Raw genomic sequence first — 23,275 nt, 5'->3', positions numbered from 1 at the left:
GGAGCCGATTAAGTCTGTGGTGTATTATAGGTTTGGTCAGGTTAATTTAGGTTAGGTTGGACGTTATTATTACTGTGGGCATATTGAGACTTCTTTGACCAGTAACTTGTAAAGAATAACTAACATTACAGCATGATGATATACAACTACCTCATACAGAGCCAACAGAGGCCCCATGAACTGAGCAAAACTACAGGAATTACGCTACGTTGGGAGAAGCTGGATAAGAGGAACCCACAATACGATCCTGAGATAACATATCATGATCTAATTCCGTGAAGCATAACCCGCATTTGTTTCTTTATGGCATGTGTCAGGAGAGAGGTCAGTGCACTTATATTAGTATCATGGATGTGTGGCGCCTCTCTGTTTGGTGGGGGATTTACCGACCACGATCAGGATTCCACTAAACAGCCTCTGTCGAGTTAAGAGAACACAGAAGATCACGACAGAAACCTAACGAAATCCAGGTTATTTTTTTCTCCAGATATTCGTTGGTTATAACTTCAGTGAATAAGTTACATACACATCTTAAGGAATCCGAGAAGCTGCCAAACATTCCCTCTATTTTATCACTTTCTTCCCCCGCCAGGAGACCTTTGTTAGGCTTGCTTTATCCTCTACTTCAGTACACACGCTGACTCTATATGACTTACGACCTAAGCATTATGCCCCCTCTATCTTGTGTTGGTTCGCCTCCTGAAGGTATACTGTACTGCCATTGTCTTAAGGTTATCATAATGCATTATTAATTTCCTCACATCTTCAAAATGATTTTTATTATGTATTTCAAACCGAATTTTCCTGATGCACGGAGTAAATATATATATTTTTTAATGAATATCAATGTGTAGTGTATAGCGCGTATAACGAGGTATGTATGTTTCCTGTTAACTCTTATGATTGAATACAGTTTCTATTTTTAGGTGTATTATGTATATGTATTCTCTTAATGTATACTGTTCGTTTCTGAATAACACTTCGGGGAATCCGTCTCCAGATGCCTCCAGTCCTTATGGTACAACATTATATTTTTTCCCCTGGTGAGGATTTTGTTACATTGTGTGTTACTTAATGACGTTAATACACGACCCACTTTTACTTTCCTTTTATAGTTATATCTTTTACTCTTCCACTTCCTATCTTTCACTTTGTTTCCACATCTCTGGAGGAAGGGGTGGGGAGAGTCAGAATCCTCTCTCTCTCTCTCTCTCTCTCTCTCTCTCTCTCTCTCTCTCTCTCTCTCTCTCTCTCTCTCTCTCTCTCTCTCCTGAATTTCCATAATCTAATTCACTCTATATCCACCACCGTACCACGTGTAATTAACTTAATGATTCTATACAGTAAACAGCTATATGCTTCTTAATTACGTATCGGCCAACACATTCGAGTATTTATGGCGTACTGTACGAGCGATGAATAAACATTAAAAGTGTTTTCTACCGTCGGTCTTATGGCAACCCAGGTACTTCAAATTCTTTCAGGTGACTCAATGAAAAGTTGTAAATATATCACATAGCCTCACTCTCTCTCACTCTTCCTCACTCTCTCTCGTCTCCCTCCCTCCCTTATCCCTCTCACACTCTTTCTCATTCTCCCCCAGTCTCTCTCAGTCTTTCTCTCTCCCTCACCTCTCTCAGTCTCCCTCCCTCCCTCACTTCCCTCCCTCCCTCACTTCTCACCCTCCCTCACTACTCTCCCTCACTGTAGCCACACTTATACCCTCTTGCTACCTCGGCCTAACACTCGAACCACTTTCCCCGTCTCCTCCTGACCTCATTTTAATCCTCTATTCGACCACCTTCAACTTAACCTAACATAACCTAATGAAGGACAAACATCACGAGGCTATGAAAACGCCACCTCAATAGAAAGGCTCATTAGTAAACATTAAGGAATTATTTTTTTTTGTCCGCGAAACCAAATTACTTCATGTGAATTTCTACAAGCATAAATATTCCTCTGACTAGTGATGACGCGGGGATTAAAAAGGCTTATTAATCATAGTGTAACATTTTAAGTAATATTATTTGAAATTCACATAATTATTACACATAAACAAGGTGTTGCTAGTGATCGAATAATTATTTTTTTGAGTGTTTTTAGGGTGTACGGATAACCAAGGAGAATTATATATAAAATAATCGATTAAAATTATGAAGACTTGGGAGAAAAGAAAAGGAGTGAGAAATATAATGAAAAAAAAAGAAGAAAAATTATGTTATCCAAAAAGCTGACACACAAAACCCTGATAAGAGGAAATATTGACATATCAAGACGTAACGCGGAATATGGAGGGAAAGAGAGAGGTTAGTGGAGACGATGGTATAGTGACACCTCCATATAAAGGAGTTCTATTTCTATATATTCCGTTAGATGGAGGAGGAGGAGGAGGTTCACATCTAACGGAACCACGATATAACGAACTTTTCTCTCTATACAGTCCGTTAAATAGAGGTTTCACTGTATGGACCAAGTATAGAGTTACAGACACAGACGCTGAGAGATGAACTAAACTCAAAAACTAAACACAGCCAGAAAGAAGGCGAGTTCGTTATCGTGGATAAATTCAGAATATCATTGACCTTTCACAAACAAAAATTCTCATATTTACCCACACTATACACCATCCCTTCCGACAACTAGTAGCTTCAAGTTTACACCGAAAAGGAAAACAAAACATTCATTTATTAATATCAAGAGTATGAGTGCAATCAGAAGCGAGCAATCCCTCCAAGGCATAACAACACGCATTCACTGAAACAGGAGTGAGTGAGTTTTGTTTTCGACGATTTAATGCTTTCACAGGAGTAAGGGCGAGGGTTGGAGAAGGGGAAGGGGGAGGAAGGAGAGGGAGGGGGAGGAGAGGGAAGAAAGGGGGAGGAGGAGGGGAATGAGAGGGTCTGGCTGGAAACAGTTCTATGTATTTGAGACTGAATTGTATATAGAGAGAATAGATGATAGGGGTTTCTGTAATGGAAATTGGGGGCTGTTATAGAAATTGGGACTGTTGTGGAAATTGGGTCTGTTGTAATAATAATTGAGATTTTGTTACTGATCTGCACCCCCCCCTCCCCGACCCCCTTTTCGACAGCAAGACGATACCGAACCTCAAAAAAATATTGATCAACACGCAGCAGATACAATATTGCCTCCCCCAAAAAAAAGCCGATACAACACTGAATACAGAAACAATACCTCGATTCTTCCTTCCCTAATCTATCAATCCGCTTCTGTTCGTTATTACTTTATTTTATTTCTTTGTTATCTCTGTTTACAATGGGTGGTGTTGTCTTGAGGTTAAATTCATATCCTTTGTTTCTTCACACGATCCAAACTCTCTATCCATTCACAGCGTCAATGTCTTTTTAGGTATGATTTTTTTCTTCATATTTTCTTCTCTCCATACAAAAAAGAAAAACCCACACACGGGTAAGAGAATATAACCGCAAGAATTCTCAACATCGACGACGGTGAAAGTGAGTTACGTGCGCTTACCGTCACATTAGGGCACTGTACTCGTCTACCTCCACGTCACTAAAACCTAAATTGTAAAGTTGGGTATCCATTCACAGCTGGGGACCTGTGAGTGACTCTCAAAACAGCAGGTAAGTTCTGTATCCACACACACCTACTGCACTTCTTAGTCAAAACTCTAATGAAATCTGTGTACAGAAGGAAACCAGACTCATCAATGAACAACTACACATTGAACTATCTGTCTCCCTCAGTGTAGGTGTCACTACCCTAGAGAGTTTCACCAACACTGACTTCGTATCCTCATTAATTACTCTTAGCGCCCTCGGCCTAGCGCACAACACACCTTATCTGTACACCCAGACCCACATATGGATGCCTAACTGAAGAGAGGACTAAGAGTCTTGTTGATTCTTTCTCCTGCGGCTTCTCACAGCACGGTAGAGTTGATGCCCTAACTAGCGTGCTGTATAATATAACTATGGCTCATCAAACACAACTCTCAAGTCCGTCATCATTAAAGAACTAACATATGTGTCAGACGAAAAAAAAACCAAGCAAATAGACACTGGTTAATTGTTTATCAACCACGATGAAGTGTAAGAAATCTAAGAATATCACTGATGAAATTATTTTATCTTTGGTGAAGCTCAGAGAAATATGGTTTAATTAGGTTAGATTTGATAAGTAGAAATATTGTCACATCCTCCTTTACTAATAAATAGAGCATCTACCATCCCCCCCCCCCACAAGATAATTACATTGAATTTTTACCAGTTTTACTAATATATAAATACTGCGAAAAGAAAACTATCGGGAATTAATCTTTGTTAAATGTAGACGCACAAGAGTTCCTATACATTGATTGAGAGTTTTGTTAATAATGTAATAGAAAACTTATCACCATGGTATACAAGGAACAAAAAATGGCTACAGATCGCTTAGCTACAGAACTTTCTCTCATGATTTATGTAAACGAGTTCCTTGTCCATAATTTCACTGCGTTAAGCCCAAGATTCCCCCAGTGAGCTTTATTACACTACTTTATTTGTCCCAGATTTTCCTAACCTACTGTACATTAATTACACTACTTACTTGAATGTAATACGCTTAAGATTTTTTATGAAAAAAAGTAAATTACCTTGTGTTATGTACTGTAATGGATTTGTTGTAATATTTTTACTATGAGGCGCAAGTAATCTCGAATTTTATTGCATTATTTTACTAGGATAAACCTGCGGGATCTCTCTCTCTCTCTGAAAAGTAATATCGCGAAATGTTGTTTAAAAAGAAGGAAGAAAATGAGTAAAGGGGAGCTGGGTAAAACAGGAGGAGGAGGGAGGAGGAGGAGGAGGAGGAGGAGGAGGAGGGAGGAGGAGGAGGAGGAGGAGGAGGAGGAGGAGGAGAAGAAGAACAAGAAGAAGAACAAGAAGAACAAGAAGAACAAGAAGAAGAAAATCCAGTGGGAAGTAAAAAAAAAAAGAAAAAAAGAAAAATTTATAACTTGAGGAAAAAAGAAAAGAGCAATCAGGGGAAACTTAACTAAATTTCACCTCATTGGGAAATTTAAAACACTGAAAATCCGCCTCGTATATGTACTTCCCCCTCAAATGCGTATGAACTCGTAAGCAAGCTCTTCTCCTCTAACTTTAGCTATAAAGAACTCCTATGCACCCGGGAAACTGAGCTGCTTATAGACTCAACACAGCCGTAAGGGGGTGAACTAAAGCCATGAATTAACCAATATTAGATGAGACTTTGATATGTAAATGCCCCCAGCCAGCCGGTAGTAGGAGGACGGATAAGGTGGCAGACAAGTCCCTTTGAGCCTGACATCTGCATTTCCGAGTCAAGTTAATTCGTGGAAGAGGGAAATATGTTAATCAAGGAGGGAGGGATGGGGGGCTAAGGTCAGGTAAGAGGGAAGGAGGCAGTATGGAATAAGGGGTGAGGCTTGGTAGTTAAGGGTAGTTAGGATAGAGACAGGTGCTACGTATGACAGAGGAGGGATAGTTAGGAGCGTGACCTGACAACAGCTGGGTGGTCACCATGTTGCGAGGCTCTGAGGGAAAATGTTTGTTGCTAGAGAGTTGTTTGGTGTGTAATCCCCGCTGGAGTACAGAAGCATAATTGGATAATTCTCTCTGGTGGAGGTAAGGTAAGGTAATGCTCCTTATTTATATATATATACTGTATGTCAAACCCTTCCCCTTCCCCTATTCTTTATTCTCCCTCCTACTCCCCTCTCCCCTTTCCACTCTTTCTCATCAGCTCTCTTCCCTGCTGCCCTTCTCCCCCTCCTTTCGTTCTCTTCGCTCCTTATCTCTCCCGTCCTTACCTTGTCTACTCTCCTTCCCTCCCTTCCTCCTATTCACTCTTCCTCCTTCTCACTCACTCTCCCTCTCTCCCTCCTTACCACCCATTCTCCCTCCCTCCCTCTCTACTTCCCTACCACCCACTCTCCCCTCCCCCTCGCCAAGGTCTACCTGAAGAGCACGTTCCTGTAATAGTATTAAAAACGAGTCAAAACTTTCCTAATTTGTATTCGACCTCCAAACTTCCTAATTAATAGCACCTCTCGACCATCCCCCCCCCACTCTCCTAAACTTCGGACACAACAAGTTCTTCATGAAAGGCCAAGTCCACTCAAACAAAATCAAGTCCCTTACACACAAAAAAGACCAAGTTTCCTAATACTGTGTTGTTGTGAACGTCCAATGATATATAGCGATAATACTGTCCAAAGTGAAACACATATTATATTAGTAATATAAGAGGCAAGTATAGCGCTAGTAGTTTATAGTGAAGAACAACTAGTGTGTTAGTTATGTACCGGACTATATATCGTATACTCCCGGACATGCAGTATATACGGTGCTCGACCCATACAAGACGTGGGGTTCAAATACTAAAGCTGTCAGACTACTTCCTCCTTCCTTTACCAAATTATATCGTTTGTTGTATAATCCTTCTCTCTGGTTCGTCCAGTATATTGCAGTACTTCAGAAATCAACAAGTAAGGTAATATTCTGTGTAAGTTTATTTGTGTGCAACTTCTGCAATGGAAATTATAGTTTGGAGTAATACAAGTTAAATTACGTGGCAACAATTTTTTTTTCTCTTGTTGACCTCGGAACTATAATCAACACCCAGCGCACACGAAACAAGGGTTAAAACATCGTCATCAAAAGGGCTAAATCATCGTCCTCAAAACACGAACCAATAAAACCTACGAAAAAGGGGAACCCAAACTACCCTGGGATCATTAGGTTAGGTTAGGCTTGGTTAGATTAGGGTTAGGTTAGTTTAGGTTTGGTTAGGTTAATTAAGGTAAGTTAGGTTTGTGTTAGGCTTGGTTTGATTAAGGCTAGGTTAGACTTTGTTAGATTAAAGTTTGGTTAGGTTAGGTTTTGATCGAACTGTCCCTGCCCAGTATATTTTTCAGCACGGTACACCGAACACTCAACACTAATGGGAAAAGTAAGTCAGGATGGGATTTTGCAACGAATGCATTTGGTGGGAAGACGAGAGTACTAAGTGCAACATAAATATTCATATGTTTTCTTAAGGACATCGGATATATTTAAGACTGTAAAATCAACCACTAAAAATTTACTGATAATACTACAGTATAACATGACCGCTACAGGTACAGTGAAACTTCCATATAACGGGATTTTTCTCTCCGTTTAATCCGTTAGATGGGGGTTTCACATTTAACGGACCCTCGATATAATGGACTTTCCTTTGTATATACTGTAGTCTATTAAATAGGGGTTTCACTAAATGAGTAAATGCTCATCTGTTGAAAGCTACTGAACTGAACTGAATACCCGATGGTGACGACGCCTGAGCAATGATCATGGCAATAAATCTTCATTTTCTGGAGACATACTCTTCCTAGTGTAATATTTCCAAACATTATCTCAATAATTTACAAGGTAGCGTGGCCGAGCGGTCTAAGGCGCTGGTTTAAGGCACCAGTCTCTTCGGAGGCGTGGGTTCGAATCCCACCGCTGCCAGGAAAATTTTACATCGTCCCTCTACAGTAGGTAGGAGCATGTGGTGGAGCATATCTTACATACTACGTAATCAAAACGTCTATAGATGCTCTTTTTCCCTCCAGCATAATCCAGCGTCTGAAATCATCTAACACTACAACCTGGTGTGTACTTTATGATTATATTACATGTGGTGAAAATCATAATGGGAACTGTAACACTATATGCTGAACTGTACAGCATTTAATATACTTTTTTTGGGGGGTGAGTGTTTATACAACCTGGACAACGTGTGACAGACCTTAGGTTGTAGTCAATAGTTCGGTCTTAATCAACAGGTCCGGCCCCGAGTCAACAAATAAGACCAAACCAAGACACAGTCACCAGTTGAGTCCTGACACAGAACCCGCATTCATAAACAATTGCGGTCTAAGAACAAAGAAAAGTATCTCAACTCTCTTTATAACTACTAAAACAGCACAAACTTACTTCACATCATCAATGAGGACACAGTTACCAATCCAAGAGACGACACCAAGCACCCATCCCATCCCCGACCCCACCAGAGGAGCCAACATCACCATCACCGGTCTTACGTGAGGAACTTGAAGCCACTGCCAATTTAGTCAGAGGGATCCAACAGAGGCTTGGCTACATATACCTCATGTATCTGCATAACCAAACTTCCCCGTGATGATCATGCCAGATTTCAATCCAGATATTACCAAATGACGCCGTTGGCTTTCACGGGATAATATTCAGATAAGACCTGGCAGAGTGGAGCGCTCCGGAATCTCTTCGCTTAGCCGCCAGCCAACCCGACCTTCTTTTGGGGAAGAAAAAATATAAGCGTAATTTTTCCCCCTTCGATCTACACAACCGTCTGCTAACTCGTTAAATATTCATAAGAAAACTTGAAATTGTTTCTGTAGAGTGAAAGAAACTTGGTGGGGTGGAATGAAGAAGATACTGAACTGGTTTACCCCACAACTTGCGTAAACTCTAACGAATTTTTATCATTTCTCAAAGTCTAAGAAAAAATATGTATACGAAAACCTCTGGAGAGCGAGGGACAGTTTGGAATAGGATGTGCGATGTCACAATCATCAGTAGGAGTAATTCTTTCATGTGTAGTGATCAAGAGCCACACAGTTCATAATATACCACGTTAAGTGTTATTCAGAGGTAGTCGTCAAGCTGTTGCAGAATTCACTTACCAGGAAGATGCAAAGAGGTGAGGTAGGGGGCGACATTGCCCGAGTACCTGATCACATTCTATATCTATACGTCAAGTAACTATCTATAGTTTCTGAGTTACTGGCCTCGTCCAGGAGGAAGGACAGCCTGTCTACCCGCACCTCCCTACCAAGTTTCACCTGTCTATTTTCAAAACTGCGCACACACACACACACACACACACACACACACACACACACACACACACACACACACAAACAATATATAGGGTCACTCACTCACACACTACCTGCTCAACATCCCCGCTACACATGTCCATCAACATATTGCTCAGCGTCATGATGTAACACAAACCTGACTCCAAAAATATCTCGGTTCCTCACACCACCTGACACCAGCTCATTATTGTATAATATGGACACAAAGTAGTACCTTAAGCTGTGTATTCTTATATTACTCTATTAATTATGTATAGTAAAGTATTACAGAACATGTATTAATCCTATGTAATATTTCCATTTATTATGCACCATGTTATGTATGTGAATTATCATATTTACATACGTATTATGTATTCAGCTTGTGAATGCTGACATCTGTACATGCCAGCGCGGAGTGATACAGAGAGTTGAGATCGCTAGTCCTTATGGTGTGGAAGCCGACTGTCTATTAGTTCCTCTGTATATCTCCCGTACGAGAATAAGAACCTATTTTCAAGATAACAAGTGTTTGTGTATACCCTCAGTAGTGTAGAACATTCTGGGGGTATCAAAGACAAACATAGAATTATTATTTTCAATTAATAAACTTTAGTAATATATACAGCGAGGTAGCGTCTCACACTACAGTATTAATCATCTAATATTATTTATTTTGGATGTTGGATAAATTCACTCACACGTCCTTAAGTTACAATCTCGGGACACATATCAGGTTCACTCCTCCCTCTCTCCCCAGCAGACTATTTCGTGATCCTAGAAAGTATTTCACATAAACATCGCAATCAATAATCACTTTAGTGATTAAAACATCCAAAAGCAAACCCTCCTTGTAATACCTCACGCCTGCACATTAAGATCTCTTTCTATAATACTGTACAGTAGATAAAAAACTCTTCCACTACGCGACACGATATTATCAACTTTGATCCTAAAATGGTACACATGAATATCGACGTAAAAATATATCTTGAAAAATATAATGAAAACGACTCGTATATACTCAGTGTATGAGAGTGAAGAGTTTCATGATGCAATATTATTTCCGGTTTGTATCACATTAAAGTTGAATCACCATTCTATATTTAACTCCGGTAAATACAACGACTCAGCCTTGCACGCACAGTCAGAGGATACACTGAGTCAATAGAGACTGCTCTGTCAGGGTCTCTTGTTAAAAAAAGGTCTTTCCAGGAACGAGGGGAAAGAAAGAGAGCGAGAAAGAAAGTAAACCATAAAAAAAGTTAAAGGTCTTTGTGCTGGCTGCCGGGACCATATTCCTTTAAGTATGTTTTACAATGTTAAAGTTTAACAAAGATGACGAGAAAGTTCCGTTGTTGTGCGTATAGTATGTGATTTTTAGCCCACCCGGGCAGAGGTCATCGACCCACACCGGGGTCTGGGGGTATGAGAGTAAAAATATATTAAAAATAAAAGATGCCGGAAAACCAGCTTTTTGAAGTGACACAGATTATACGAGTATGGAAACACAGAGGGAGGCAGATCATTCCACAGTTTGGCTGTGTGAGGAAAGAAGGATTTACTATAACGGGTTATTCTAGTGTGACCGACATCCACAGAGAAACGGTGGGCACCGCAGGCGGGCACGACGAGTGTTACGAGCCCACGGCCTTGCCGGCTGTACACAGGATGTCAAATCCACCGACCATTGCCCGTTAAAGTACTTGTAAAAGAGAGAGAGTGAAGCACCATTGTTGGGACAGAAGAGCCACCCTAGATATGAGAACAGTACTCCAAGTTAGGACGAATGAACCCCTTATATACTTGAAGCAACTGCTCAGGAGTGAAGTAGCTACGGCATCTGTACAGCATTCCCAGCTTTCGGGAGGCAGCTTTAGCAATGTTGAGGATGTGTGGCTTCCATGACATATTAGAAGAAATGGTGAGGCCTAGCAAATCTATTTTAGAATTTGGCAGAATGATTGCGTCCTTAAATGCGATTGGTGGGAGATCTTCTATTTTGGAAAGTGTAATTGGTAAACACAGTGTTTTATTACTCTTGAATTTAACCAAATTTTTACCTCCCCATTCGGAGATGCTGCACAGATCCGTATTGACCGATGAAACGATATCAGCTCTAGAAACAGAACTAATTTGAGAGTTTGGGGGAAGGGAAAAATGTGATGAGTGAAAAGTAGAATAATCAGCGTAAAAATGGATAAAATTAGTAGTAGTGTGAAGTAAATCATTGATAAAAAGACGGAAGAGAGTAGGTGAAAGAACAGAACCCTGTGGAACTCCACCATTGGTAGAGAAAGAGCGAGAGATAGAACACTCGAGAACAGCTGCCATGCTCGGTTCTCAAGGTAGCTAGAAATAAGAGAGAAACCATAAGAGGGAAGTTTAGAGAGTAAAGACTTGTTCCATACCCTGTTAGATCTCGAGGGCCACGACAAAAGTTTCCCCATAATCCCTAAGAGAGGATGACCAAAGATGGGTGCAGTAGGAGAGCAGATCACCAGTAGATCTTGCCTAGCGAAAGCCATACTGGTATGAATATTCAACGGGACTGAAATTATTGATGAAACAACCGTTCGTATCCCAGTAGGTGGCATGTTTAGGTGTTGTAACAGCGAGGTGGTGTGTTGTAACTTATTATATAAGGGGGGCGGCGGCGGGGTGTTGTGTTGTGATAGTGCAGAGGGAGCCGAGTTTTACCTCTGGTAACAACATCTAACCAACTCACCCACGACCATGAGCATCACACCGGGTGCCCAAGTAAACCTTCTACCTGTGTTATCAATTAAGGTACAATTTAATGTAATAACCGGCCTCGTGGCGCAATGGTAGCGCGTCTGACTCCAGATCAGAAGGCTGGGTGTTCGAGTCACTCCGAGGTCAATATATGACATTTTCTACTTTAATGAACCTTGACCCAGGTGGAGGAGACTCGACGGGGCGAGAGTGTGTTGTAATGGACACTCGCCACCACCTGGGAAAGGTCTTGCACCAAGGAGTGTCTTGGGAATACTCTTGTAAGATGTGTTTTTCAACTATTACTTTCATACATACATTTTTCAGACTTTGTTAAAATACTAAAATTAAAACGATGTTAGAAAACAAGTAACAGTATTACATCATAAATATATTAGCAACAATAAAGGCTGTTTCTGAAGAGTTAGTGGTGCTTTATTGTCATTGGCAGCTGATAGCGGGACCCCTAGTCAGATGGCTCGTCAGAGGCAGTGCGGATACAGCACACTACACAAGGAGGCAGTGTGACCGCCACTGTAACAGATCGCAATGACTCCCCAAACTATAAAGTTAGGTGATTGAAAAGGGGATGCGTTTAATAATAGTATTTCCTTTAAATAAATGATGAATCAATTCGCTATTACATCTCATCCTGTTAAGTGTGTTTTTGTGTTCGGCTGGCTTGATGCAGGTTTATGGTGATCCTTTAATTTATGCACTACATAAATTGTGCCAATGTGTTTGTTTGTGTTCTCTCATAATGACTGTTCAACAGTCAAATATGGTAACACCTGTTGTGGAGATGTTGACGTGTGTGTAATGAAGGTAGGCAGGTGTATGTAGGTAAGTGGGATATACGAGTATATATATGTGTGTGTGTGTGTGTGTGTTGGTAGTTCTGCGAGTGTGTGGATGGTTCTTGGTTATCTGGATGAGGGTGGGTGTGTGCTCGTAATTGGATGGGTGGACTTGCATGTGTCTGTGTGAGTGTAATAAAGCGTATGTCTGTGTCTGTCTGTGTGTCTGTCTGCATTGTCTGTGTATAAACCAAAGTTTGAAAACATGTATAATACCGTAAATATTAAGATCATCATCAATATCATTCTCATGAACCACCGAAAATAAAACAAGGATTTAAAAAAATATAATCCTACAGATGTATAGTGATCATTATACTCTCATTATCACACTCTGTGTTTCTAGGCGTGTGGTGGCAACTTAAATTTTCTCAACAATGTAGAAAGTTCTAATTCACAGCAGGAGAAGTTTATTATATCTCCCCAGAGCTATGATTTCCAACCCCGGCAGGAACGTCAAACTGAGTCATCCAGTGTCGTGTTTACATTATACACTGTGGGCCGAATGATATCTAGTACCGGTAATATTTACTGAAGCACCAAGCAAGGATTATGTAAGATTTAGTACGGCATGGATTAACGCCTACCAAATTTTATTGGCCTCGTGGCGCAATGGTAGCGCGTCTGACTCCAGATCAGAAGGCTGGGTGTTCAAGTCACTCCGAGGTCAAATATTGAGTTTTGCTGCCTAAATAAGAAGTGGGAAGATAGATGTGTTCATGAGTTTTGGAGAAAAAAATATTTGGATGAAATTATCTAGTTTTTAGGATTCAATTGATATCGATGCATTTCATTCCACAGAGAACTGTAAAGTGTCACATTACATAAGAATAATCATCACAGATAATGTACACCAATCATTCATAGCCTTTCAAAAACTCGGGACTTTACTCCCCTCACCTGTCCCTTGCTCAGATCTCTCTTTATTTTTCATTTTTGCTTTCCACAGAACCAAGACATTTAGGTTCCTTCATTCTTTACAACTTCAATATTTTTGTCTTACTATCAACTAAAATTTTTACATTAACCATTAACTTTATAATTATGATAGTCTTTAATTAGACAATATCAAATATTTTTGTAACTAGTCAAAATATTTACAATCATGACATTATCTGAATACCCATCAAACTATAGTAAAATTTAACAGATTACCTTGAAAAATAATTTCTGGGTGATGCTCTCACTATATACAAATACTGTAGTTTCGTTTCATCATCGCTATGCCACAAACTTACATTAATGTATTTTTTGGTTCAGTGTATACATAACATTCTATAAAGTGCATATCTACAGTGTACACTACATTTGCTGCATTATTGAAATCAACATATTTATTTGTGATTTATCTTATTGACCTTCCAGCAATGGCAATCATAAATAATAATACATGCTGTGAATGTGTAAATGTTTGTGTGTGTTTGTGTACATTTAAAAATTATCTGTATACAAATAAAGTGGACTGTATCAAAAATTAGCAACAGAGTAAAAATAAAGTGAAGTGGGGCAGCAGAGTCCAAGGAGTTGCTGGTTTGTTCCCAGGCCACCCCTAGTCCACCCAGCTGTAGGTGTGTACCTAACATGACAACTGGGGAAGTGAAGGCGGCCATGCTGTCTCCTGTGTATCATACTATATAATATAACATTGTTCCTGATGGAAATTTTCGTACATGATAATCAAGAGAACTGTCGTAAGGAAAAACAGAAACCACGTGAAGTAAAGGATGTATCATGAGAAGGAGACATTCTCTAGAAAATGAAAATCTGTTGACAATATAATTTACGTCTTCTCAATAACGTGGCCAACTCATGTATACCTGGTGAAAATATCCTGCAGTATTATATCTTCCCTACAGGTCACAATGAACAATTCAAACTCATGAGTAACTTTCCATCTTATCCGATTTCATTTAGAGATTATTTAAGCAAATGAATACATAACATTTATCGGCCTCGTGGCGCAATGGTAGCGCGTCTGACTCCAGATCAGAAGGCTGGGTGTTCGAGTCACTCCGAGGTCAAATTTAACTATCCACGCTTATAATGTCTATCGGAGAGTTTGACATGTGGTGGTCAGCATTTAGCAAAAAAAAATCTTGTGATGAAAGAGTTTTGTCTAGGTTTAAAGGAGAGTAATAGATGTCATTACACAAACGTCCACACCTTTTACTCATGCCCCTTGTGACAATATGGACTTTACACCACTCACTTTCCCCGAGCCAAGGCCACCCTGCATCCTTCAAATTTATTTCACACAAAACAAGTATCAATGTTAATTTTATTTACCATGATTTAAATAAGTATTCTAATCATTATTCATGCATAATTAGTAATATTTTGTTTGTTGTGGAAGTAATAACAATAAGTAGAAGTAATAGTAATAACAGTAGAAGTATAATTACTATCATTATCCACCTTACCTAACTCCCTAGCCGCCCCCCCCCCCGGACTCCCACCATATTAAACAGAAGTACTTTTGTTATCTGGTACCAATAAAAGCAACTTTATTGAAGCGTCATGGTATAATTTTACATTCTATGTGGAATGAGAGTTCGCTTGGACCCAGTCGGTCGTAAACCAACAGACAACACGCGCTGACTCCGCAGATTATGGGCAACTCGCAAAAAAAATACCACAAGATTAAATAATTTACGGTCCGACTAATTACCCAAATGTACCCAAATGTACCCAAATGTAGTCGCAATGAAGTCAAATGATGGTCCTACAAGCGTAAATCGGGCTGTGAATCACTTCTCGATTATTATTTGGTGTCAAAAGTCACAAAAAATTGGTAAACTTAATTTAATCTGAGTTGTGTTAGGTTAGGTTAGGTTAGGTTAGGTTAGATCAGGTACATGCACTCGATCTATTAACTCAGATTAAATTAAATTTACCAATTTTTTGTGACTTCGTGACACCAAATACCAGTCGAGAAGTGATTGGCAGTCCGATTTATTCACGTAGGACCATCATTTGACTTCATTGCGGCTACATTTGGGTTCATTTGGGTAATTACTCGCTCCCTCGGTACATGCACGCGATCTATTAACTCAGATTAAATTACGTTTTCCAATTTTTTTTTTACTTTGTGACACCAAATACTAGTCGAGAAGTGATTGGCAGTCCGATTTATTCACGTAGGACCATTATTTGACTTCATTGCGGCTACATTTGGGTACATTTGGGTACATTTGGGTAATTAGTCGGACCCCAAGATTTATGCTTTGTACAATAGTACAGTATATATGATAATTATTTATTCAGTATATAATTATTTGATTTTTATTGCCAACAACTAACAGTAATTGTGATCAGCTGTTCGCGTACGGCATACCAATATTACCTTTTTTCCTATGTTGGCAGAGCTGGAGCAAGTCTGACTTGGACAAAGCTCACCGTCAGGATTCATCAAGAGGAAAGCCCGCGTAAAACGATCTTGAATACGGCCCGAAAATTCAAGTTATCAACTTCAACTTTACTGGAAACTTTCTCGCTATATTAATAGAGTTCAATAAGCATTTCACTAATTGGTAAAATAATACGTTATTTAAATATTAGAACAGCAGTCATACCATGACAAAATTTCTCATTAGTATAAATATAACAGTTTCCTAAGAGCGATTTTCATGCCCATTTAAAAATAGAGTAATTATTATTGCTTCTCTGGTATCATACAACCTTGAAAATAGTTGAGCCTCGTCAGCAGTACGCCAAAAGTAATCTAGTGTTAAATGTGTTTATGTGGTGGAGCAGATTAATTCTCTTTTATAATGTCTGCGTTAACATCACGTCCGATGAATAAATTAAGTCACAGTCAGTCGGCGTGTTTGTTTGTGTGCTCGCATAATGAGAGTCAACACTGATGAAGAGTGACACCAATTCAGAATGTTAATATTTAATGTGTGTGTGTGTGTGTGTGTGTGTGTGTGTGTGTGTGTGTGTGTGTGTGTGTGTGTGTGTGTACCGTTTGCTATCTTTATCTTCATGTACGTGTACAGTCAAATAGGATCCCCTAAATTGCAGTGTTTATAAGAGGTACAAGGGGTAAGGGGTTCTGGGGTAGGGGTCAGTTCCTGCACTGCTCACAACCTCCCCAGTGGATCCCTTATGTCAAGGTCCATAATGGTCCAAGTCTGACGTTTATTATATTTAATTTTACTTTTTGATTATAGCTGAAATATTTTCCCTAGCTTCAGTCATTCAATCGTGGTGATTTGTCTTCAGCTAACGAGTCAAATACCTATCAAAGGAAAGGGCTAAAACAAATCTGCCCCTTTTAAATTAATAAACAAAATCTACAATGACTTAATCTTTTAATCTTAAACCCTTAATCTCCCTAGATATCATGTATTTTGAGCCTTTGTGTTTGAAATATTAGTTAAGGAATATTATAATATTGTTGCATCGGCCTCGTGGCGCAATGGTATCGCGTCTGACTCCTGATTAGAAGACTGGGTGTTCGAGTCACTCCGAGGTCAATTTTAACATTTCACATTAATATATCCAGTGAACAGAAATGTGTGGTGGTCAGTATTGAGAAAAAATCTTTTTAAGTTTGAAGGAGAAGCAATGGATTATATTATAACAATTTGTCTAATGATAACAGATTATGTAAACAAATGTCTATTAACCACAAGCCTTTATATTTCACTCGTGTCCCCTAAGACACCCCGTATTTTACGCCCCTCACTTGTCCCGAGCCAAGCGTCTCTATTATCATTCAACTTGATTTCACACAAAACAAAAAAATCAACGTTCCTTTTACTTATCATGATTTGTATCACTTGTCTAATCATTATTGAGAACATTATTAGTATCATTATTAATAGTAGTAGAAGAAGTTGTAATAAAAGCAGTAATCGTAAAATAAGTAATAGAAATAGTAATAGTATATTATTATTAATAGTATCTACAAATATAGTTGAATTGATAATTTTCACTATTGTATTTATTGGAAATTTTCTCTCTCTACACGAATATAGATCAATATTTAGTTTACTAATTAGAAAACAGGGTAACTCAGAAAAAATATAAACGGAATGTATTTCAGATTTTCGGAGTTTGCGGGAATACTTATGGGAGACAACGCATATCAACACGCGAGGACAATGTTACTGTTATGATTCAAGCATTCACGCGATCCCCACGAAAATTAATAATGGCAGTCTGTATACATATCTCTGAGACATCCTGTATAATAAAAGAACAGTCATACTATCACAAAATGTTACATTAATTTAAATATACAAAGTTACCAGTATTTTATTTTCACGTCATTTCCAACTAGTATTGTTTCTTTGGCTTTATAATACGTAAGCTTAAATATAGTTTAGCCACGCCTGCATTATGTCACATGTAATCTAGTGTTAAATATGTTGTATGTGGTGGAAGAGATTAATTCTGTGTTTTTTTTTTAATTAAGTCACAGCCAGTCGGCGTGTTTGTTTGTGTACTCGCATAATGAGAGTCAACACCCCATTATGCGTGACACCTATTTTGAATATGTTAATGTAGTGTGTGTGTGTGTGTGTGTGTGTGTGTGTGTGTGTGTGTGTGTAGACGGCATTGTGCGCTTCAGTCCTTTATGAGTGTGAGTGAATTGAATCCCATTAATTCTGTGTGTATAAGTACAAGAGTGGGGGAGGGTTTCTGGGGTGTGTTCTGAAGTGGGGGTTATAGGGTGGTGGGTCGTGGGCTAGGGTTCTGTGGTAGGGGTCATAGGGTGGTGGATCGTGGGCGAGGGTTCTGTAGTAGGGGTCATAGGGTGGTGGATCGTGGGCGGGTTCTGTAGTAGGGGTCATAGGGGTTTTGTGTAGGTTATAGGGTGGGTCGTTCTGTGATAGGGGTCATAGGGTGGTGGGTCGTGGGCAGGGTTCTGTGGTAGGGGTATAGGGTGGGTCGTGGGCGAGGGTTCTGTGTGGGTGGGTGGTGGGTCGGGGCGAGGGTTCTGTGGTAGGGGTTATAGGGTGGTGGGTCGTGGGCGAGGGTTCTGAAGGGGGGTTATAGGGTGGTGGGTCGTGGGCGGGGTTCTGTGGTAGGGGTCAAGGTGGGGAGGGTTCTGAAGATAGGTGGTGGGTCGTGGGCGAGGGTTCTGTGGTAGGGGTCATAGGGTGGTGGGTCGTGGGAGGTCTGATAGGGTGGTGGGTCGTGGGCAGGGTTCTGAAGTGGGGTTATAAATTGGTGGGTCGTGGGCAGGGTTCTGTGGTAGGGGTCATAGGGTGGTGGGTCGTGGGCGAGGGTTCTGGTAGGGGGTCATAGGGTGGTGGGTCGTGGGAGGGTTCTGTGGTAGGGGTTATAGGGTGGTGGGTCGTGGCAGGGTTCTGTAGGGTTATAGGTTCTGGGGGGTTATAGGGTGGTGGGTGTGGGCGAGGGTTCTGTGATGGGGTCAGGGTGGGTCGTGGGCAAGGGGTCATAGGGTGGTGGGTCGTGGGCGAGGGTTCTGTGGGGTTATAGGGTGGGTCATAGGGTTCTGTGGTCGTAGGGTTGGGTCGTGGGCGGGGTTCTGTGGTAGGGGTTATAGGATGGGTGTGGGCGAGGTTCTGTGATAGGGGTCATAGGGTGGTGGGTCGTGGGCGAGGGTTCTGTGATAGGGGCTCATAGGGTGGTGGGTCGTGGGAGGGTTCTGTGATAGGGGTCATGGGGGTGGTCGTGGGCGAGGAGTTCTGTGTAAGGTTATAGGGTGGTGGGTCGTGGGCGAGGTTCTGTGGTAGGGGGTTGGGTAGTGGGCGAGGGTTCTGTGATAGGGGTCATAGGGTGGTGGGTCGGGCGAGGGTTCTGTGGTAGGGGTCATAGGGTGGTGGGTCGTGGGCGAGGGTTCTGTGGAAGGGTCATGGTGGGGTCGTGGGCGAGGGTCTGTGGGCATAGGGGGTGGGTCGTGGCGAGGGTTCTGTGATAGGGGGTCATAGGGTGGTGGGTCGGGCGAGGGTTCTGTGGTAGGGATTATAGGGTGATGGGTAGGGGCGAGGTTCTGTGATAGGGGTCATAGGGTGGTGGGTCGTGGGCAGGGTTCTGTGATAGGGGTCATGGGTGGTGGGTCGTGGGCGAGGGTTCTGAAGTGGGGGTTAGGGTGGTGGGTCGTGGTTCTATCATGGGTGGGTCGTGGGCGAGGTAGGGGTTATAGGGTGGGGGTCAATTCAACCTTCTACTTCTATCATGGGTGGTGGGTCGTGGGCGAGGGTTCTGTGATAATGGGTGGTGGGTCGTGGGCGAGGGTTCATAGGGCATGGGTGGTGGGTCGTGGGCGGGTTCTGTGATAGGGCTGCGGTGGTGGGTCGTGGGCGAGGGTTCTATGATAGGGTTGGGTAAGGGTTCTGTGATAGGGGTTAGGACAAAAGAAAATTCTTAAAGAACCTTAAACATGATACATAAACCTATATATTATCTTCTTTGGACCCCCCGAAAAGAAGATTAGTTAACGAGGACAATTGGTTTCCATCGGCCTCGTGGCGCAATGGTAGCGCGTCTGACTCCAGATCAGAAGGCTGGGTGTTCGAGTCACTCCGGGGTCAATTGTAAACTTTTCCCACTTTAGAATACTTGGCGAGGAAACAAAGGAGTTGTCTTTAGTCTTTGAAAATTCTCAAGACCAGGATTTTTATTTCTTTGGGATGGAAAGGCATAGATATGTTATATCAAATCAACCCTTCTCACTGGTTTACGTTATACAAAACACCCATCGCACGTAATGTACAATAACACTTACATGACTACAAAATACGTCATCAAAACACACACCCATACACAAACAGGTAGCTCTTAACAAACTATAGTTCCACACAAGAGACACCAAGCAACACGTCTTCACAATACAAAGGGGACGATACGCGAAATGTTTAATATAACACTGCTCAGTTGTAGCCATATATAATAATAACAAATACACCACGAAATCATAGCAGACAGGCAACAACAGCACACGAGTAGACTTGACAAATTTACTTAGCATTGTATGTGTACTGCCAATACCTCCAGGTACTTAAGGATAATATGTGTGTGTACTGCCACCACTTAAGACACTAAGATAACACCTGAGGCACATATGATACCTGTGAATATGAGCACCTGTACACATTGACGCACGTGATAACACATTGTGAAGCACCACATCGAGGGAGACGACGAATGTGTGAGGATATATTTCCAATTACAGTATTAAAGAGAACCTGAGAGAGAGAGAGAGAGAGAGAGAGAGAGAGAGATAAACAATTACAAGCAGAGGCACTTGATCAGACAGACATAGAAAATTAAAAGTAGAATTTAACAGAGTGAGAAAAGAGTGACAGAAAGGCAGACTGAGGACTGGCTAATGCTAACTGCACAACAGACACATAAGTCAAGATCAAGCACAACAACAGACTCGCCAGTAGCCGTACAAAAAGGTTCATCCATAAGAGCTAAACGCTGGAAAAACTTTCGCTAAGGACTTAGAACTTGAAGTGAGAAAAGTTAAGAGATCAGATCCAGGAGGAGAGAGAGAGAGAGAGAGACTCAGTTTTGTTAAATAAATGTAAAGAGTAATAATAGCTGGAGTAAATAATGCTGTTGTTTTTGTAGAATGATCAACCTCAAACATAAGAAGTGTACTGAACTGAATACCTTACTTGATCCAGTTTGCCTCAAGTTAAATAAAAAAAAATTCTGAAGTGTCTGAGTGATAAATGTCATTCTCGAAAAAAAACTAGATGGTTGTTATGTGGGATGTAAATGCCAGGCACTGTTGTCTCTAGATTAAAGAAACAGATAGGATGTTAAGTCGAGACAGTGTTGATGCTTTTCCTCCACGCCCTTCAGCGTACATACAATTATTTCCCAAGGAGCTACCGTGTTTACTCAGGATAAACGTCGTGTGTTTGTCGTGGGTGTCGGGACAAAGTCGGCCGCTGCCTCAGTAATGGTCTACATCAACCAGGTGAGGTGTAACACACCCCCAGGGCACCGTACAGCGCAAAGAGATTTACTCCTTTTTACGAATACTTGAGGAAAGTTCTTGAGGCTCTCAAGCAGAAGACTACAGTCCTCGGTGGAGTCTATATATAACAAGCAATTTTGTTTCAACTTTATGGGTCGGTGAATTCAGGACAGGTGTTCGTGCTGGCTTGTGTACGTACAGTACATGTATCAAGTTAAATATGTGTAACTTAGCGGTGAATAAGTGTTATATTTTGATCCTACGACAGATGAACCAGCTGCCAAGTATTGATCTCGCCAGTTTCAGCTGGCTTAGCAAAGGGTAGTCTAACACTCGTCGTTCTGATTGGAAAACCGAAACAAGACGAGGGTACCCATGAAGCCTTCTTTTGTGTGACTGAAACACTGCCTGAGCCTAAGACAGCTAGCTAAGTCCACCTCACGCTGACCATGCTAGCGAGGGACTTGTCCTGTTATGGACCTTCTACTTAACAATCTTCCATCACACACACATACTGACGGAGCTCAACACTCCTCAGATAATATAAACAATTAGGTAACTAAAACTATTGCAATGACACGTAAAAACATTTTAACGGAAGAGGTAGTCAGAGATCTAAAGTACAGAGGCACAGTAATTGGGTACTAATGTCCATTGAGGAGAGACAAATGTACAGTACAATGACGAGGCACGTGTTCCTGCTGACTGGGCAAATGCGCACTGAATGGACACAAATACACTCTGAATGGTCACAGATGCACACTGATGGAGCATATATTTGCACTGACTGAGCACAAATACGCATTAATTGGGCACAACAGCTTTCTGGCCTGCCACCGATGTTCTCTGATCTCGCAGATCTTGTAGTCTAGCAGAGAGCAAATGCACAAGAGCGAGCATTTAGTCAGCACAGGTCGTTGGCGTTGTGGGGTTGGCTGACCCAGCTCTAAACCAGGCAGGACCCTCGCGTATACGTAATCGACCTGACGGGTCGTAATGGTTGGGAAGTGAGTGATCACAAGCGTGGCTGGAGATACGTCTGGCAGTGGAGTGGATATTCAGTTCCTGGAAATGTTGATGTCCAGGAGTGATAGTTGATTATTGCTAATTGGATGAGACTCGGTGTGTGAGCTACGCTAGTTAATTCACCAATTACGGACGTTCATCCTGTAGACTTGCCTTATGACTTATTTTTAATACTCCGTTATAAAAATCAATGACACATTTATCACAGAATTTATCCTCAGTTATGTGCACGTTAATGTGTGAGAGAAATAAATAAATATATATATATATATATATATATATATATATATATATATATATATATATATATATATATGTAAATCCATAATAAAGGTGATAAGATATCTTGATAGGTCATTGTCAAGTATTGTTTTATTCAAGACATCTTCAGTTGCTCTGAAGATGTCTTGAATAAAGACGAAAGCTAAACCTTGTTTCCATTTTCGTGTATATCATGGTTCTTATATTTAAACCACAATGTCTCCATGGTAAAATGTCAGATTCTGGATAGTTTCCATGTTACAATACATTTAAGATGTTGTATTTAATGACTGAATTTGAAGTGAAGCTCCCCCCCCCCCTGTAACTGTATTTATCTCATTCGGTCGTACACGGTCCCTGTCTCATTGCACCTGTGTCAGCCATCTGTACCACGCTGTACTGCTGTACATAAGACATATGTGAATAAATGATGACAAAAACCTACGAGGGTTTCACTTCAAATTCACTGTCATTAATACAACATTTTAAATGTATTGTAACATGGAAACTATGCAGAATCTGACATTTTACCATAGAGACATTGTGGTTTAGAATTATCCAAGGATTTCATCCTCCAATTTAATGTACTCTTTGCTGAATCACCCTGTATATACA

General features: G+C 40.9%; 6 non-coding genes across 6 annotated transcripts; all 6 read left to right on the top strand.

The window, feature by feature from the left end:
- The first annotated feature begins 7,417 nt into the window (after nt 1-7,417).
- Nucleotides 7,418-7,499, top strand: Trnal-aag. Its single transcript has one exon. It is a non-coding gene; the product is annotated as a tRNA-Leu (tRNA).
- Nucleotides 7,500-11,683: 4,184 nt separating this feature from the next.
- On the top strand, nt 11,684-11,755 carry Trnaw-cca. Its single transcript has one exon. It is a non-coding gene; the product is annotated as a tRNA-Trp (tRNA).
- Nucleotides 11,756-13,063: 1,308 nt separating this feature from the next.
- Trnaw-cca lies at nt 13,064-13,135 on the top strand. The gene has a single exon. It is a non-coding gene; the product is annotated as a tRNA-Trp (tRNA).
- A 1,279-nt stretch (nt 13,136-14,414) lies between these two features.
- Nucleotides 14,415-14,486, top strand: Trnaw-cca. The gene has a single exon. It is a non-coding gene; the product is annotated as a tRNA-Trp (tRNA).
- Nucleotides 14,487-16,871: 2,385 nt separating this feature from the next.
- On the top strand, nt 16,872-16,943 carry Trnar-ccu. Its single transcript has one exon. It is a non-coding gene; the product is annotated as a tRNA-Arg (tRNA).
- Nucleotides 16,944-19,901: 2,958 nt separating this feature from the next.
- On the top strand, nt 19,902-19,973 carry Trnaw-cca. Its single transcript has one exon. It is a non-coding gene; the product is annotated as a tRNA-Trp (tRNA).
- Nucleotides 19,974-23,275: the final 3,302 nt, after the last annotated feature.

The sequence above is a fragment of the Homarus americanus genome, unplaced genomic scaffold, assembly GCF_018991925.1.
Source record: "Homarus americanus isolate GMGI-L3 unplaced genomic scaffold, GMGI_Hamer_2.0 scaffold6392, whole genome shotgun sequence".
NCBI classification, from domain to species: Eukaryota; Metazoa; Arthropoda; class Malacostraca; order Decapoda; family Nephropidae; genus Homarus; species Homarus americanus.
This window is presented reverse-complemented; position numbering and strand designations above follow the sequence as displayed.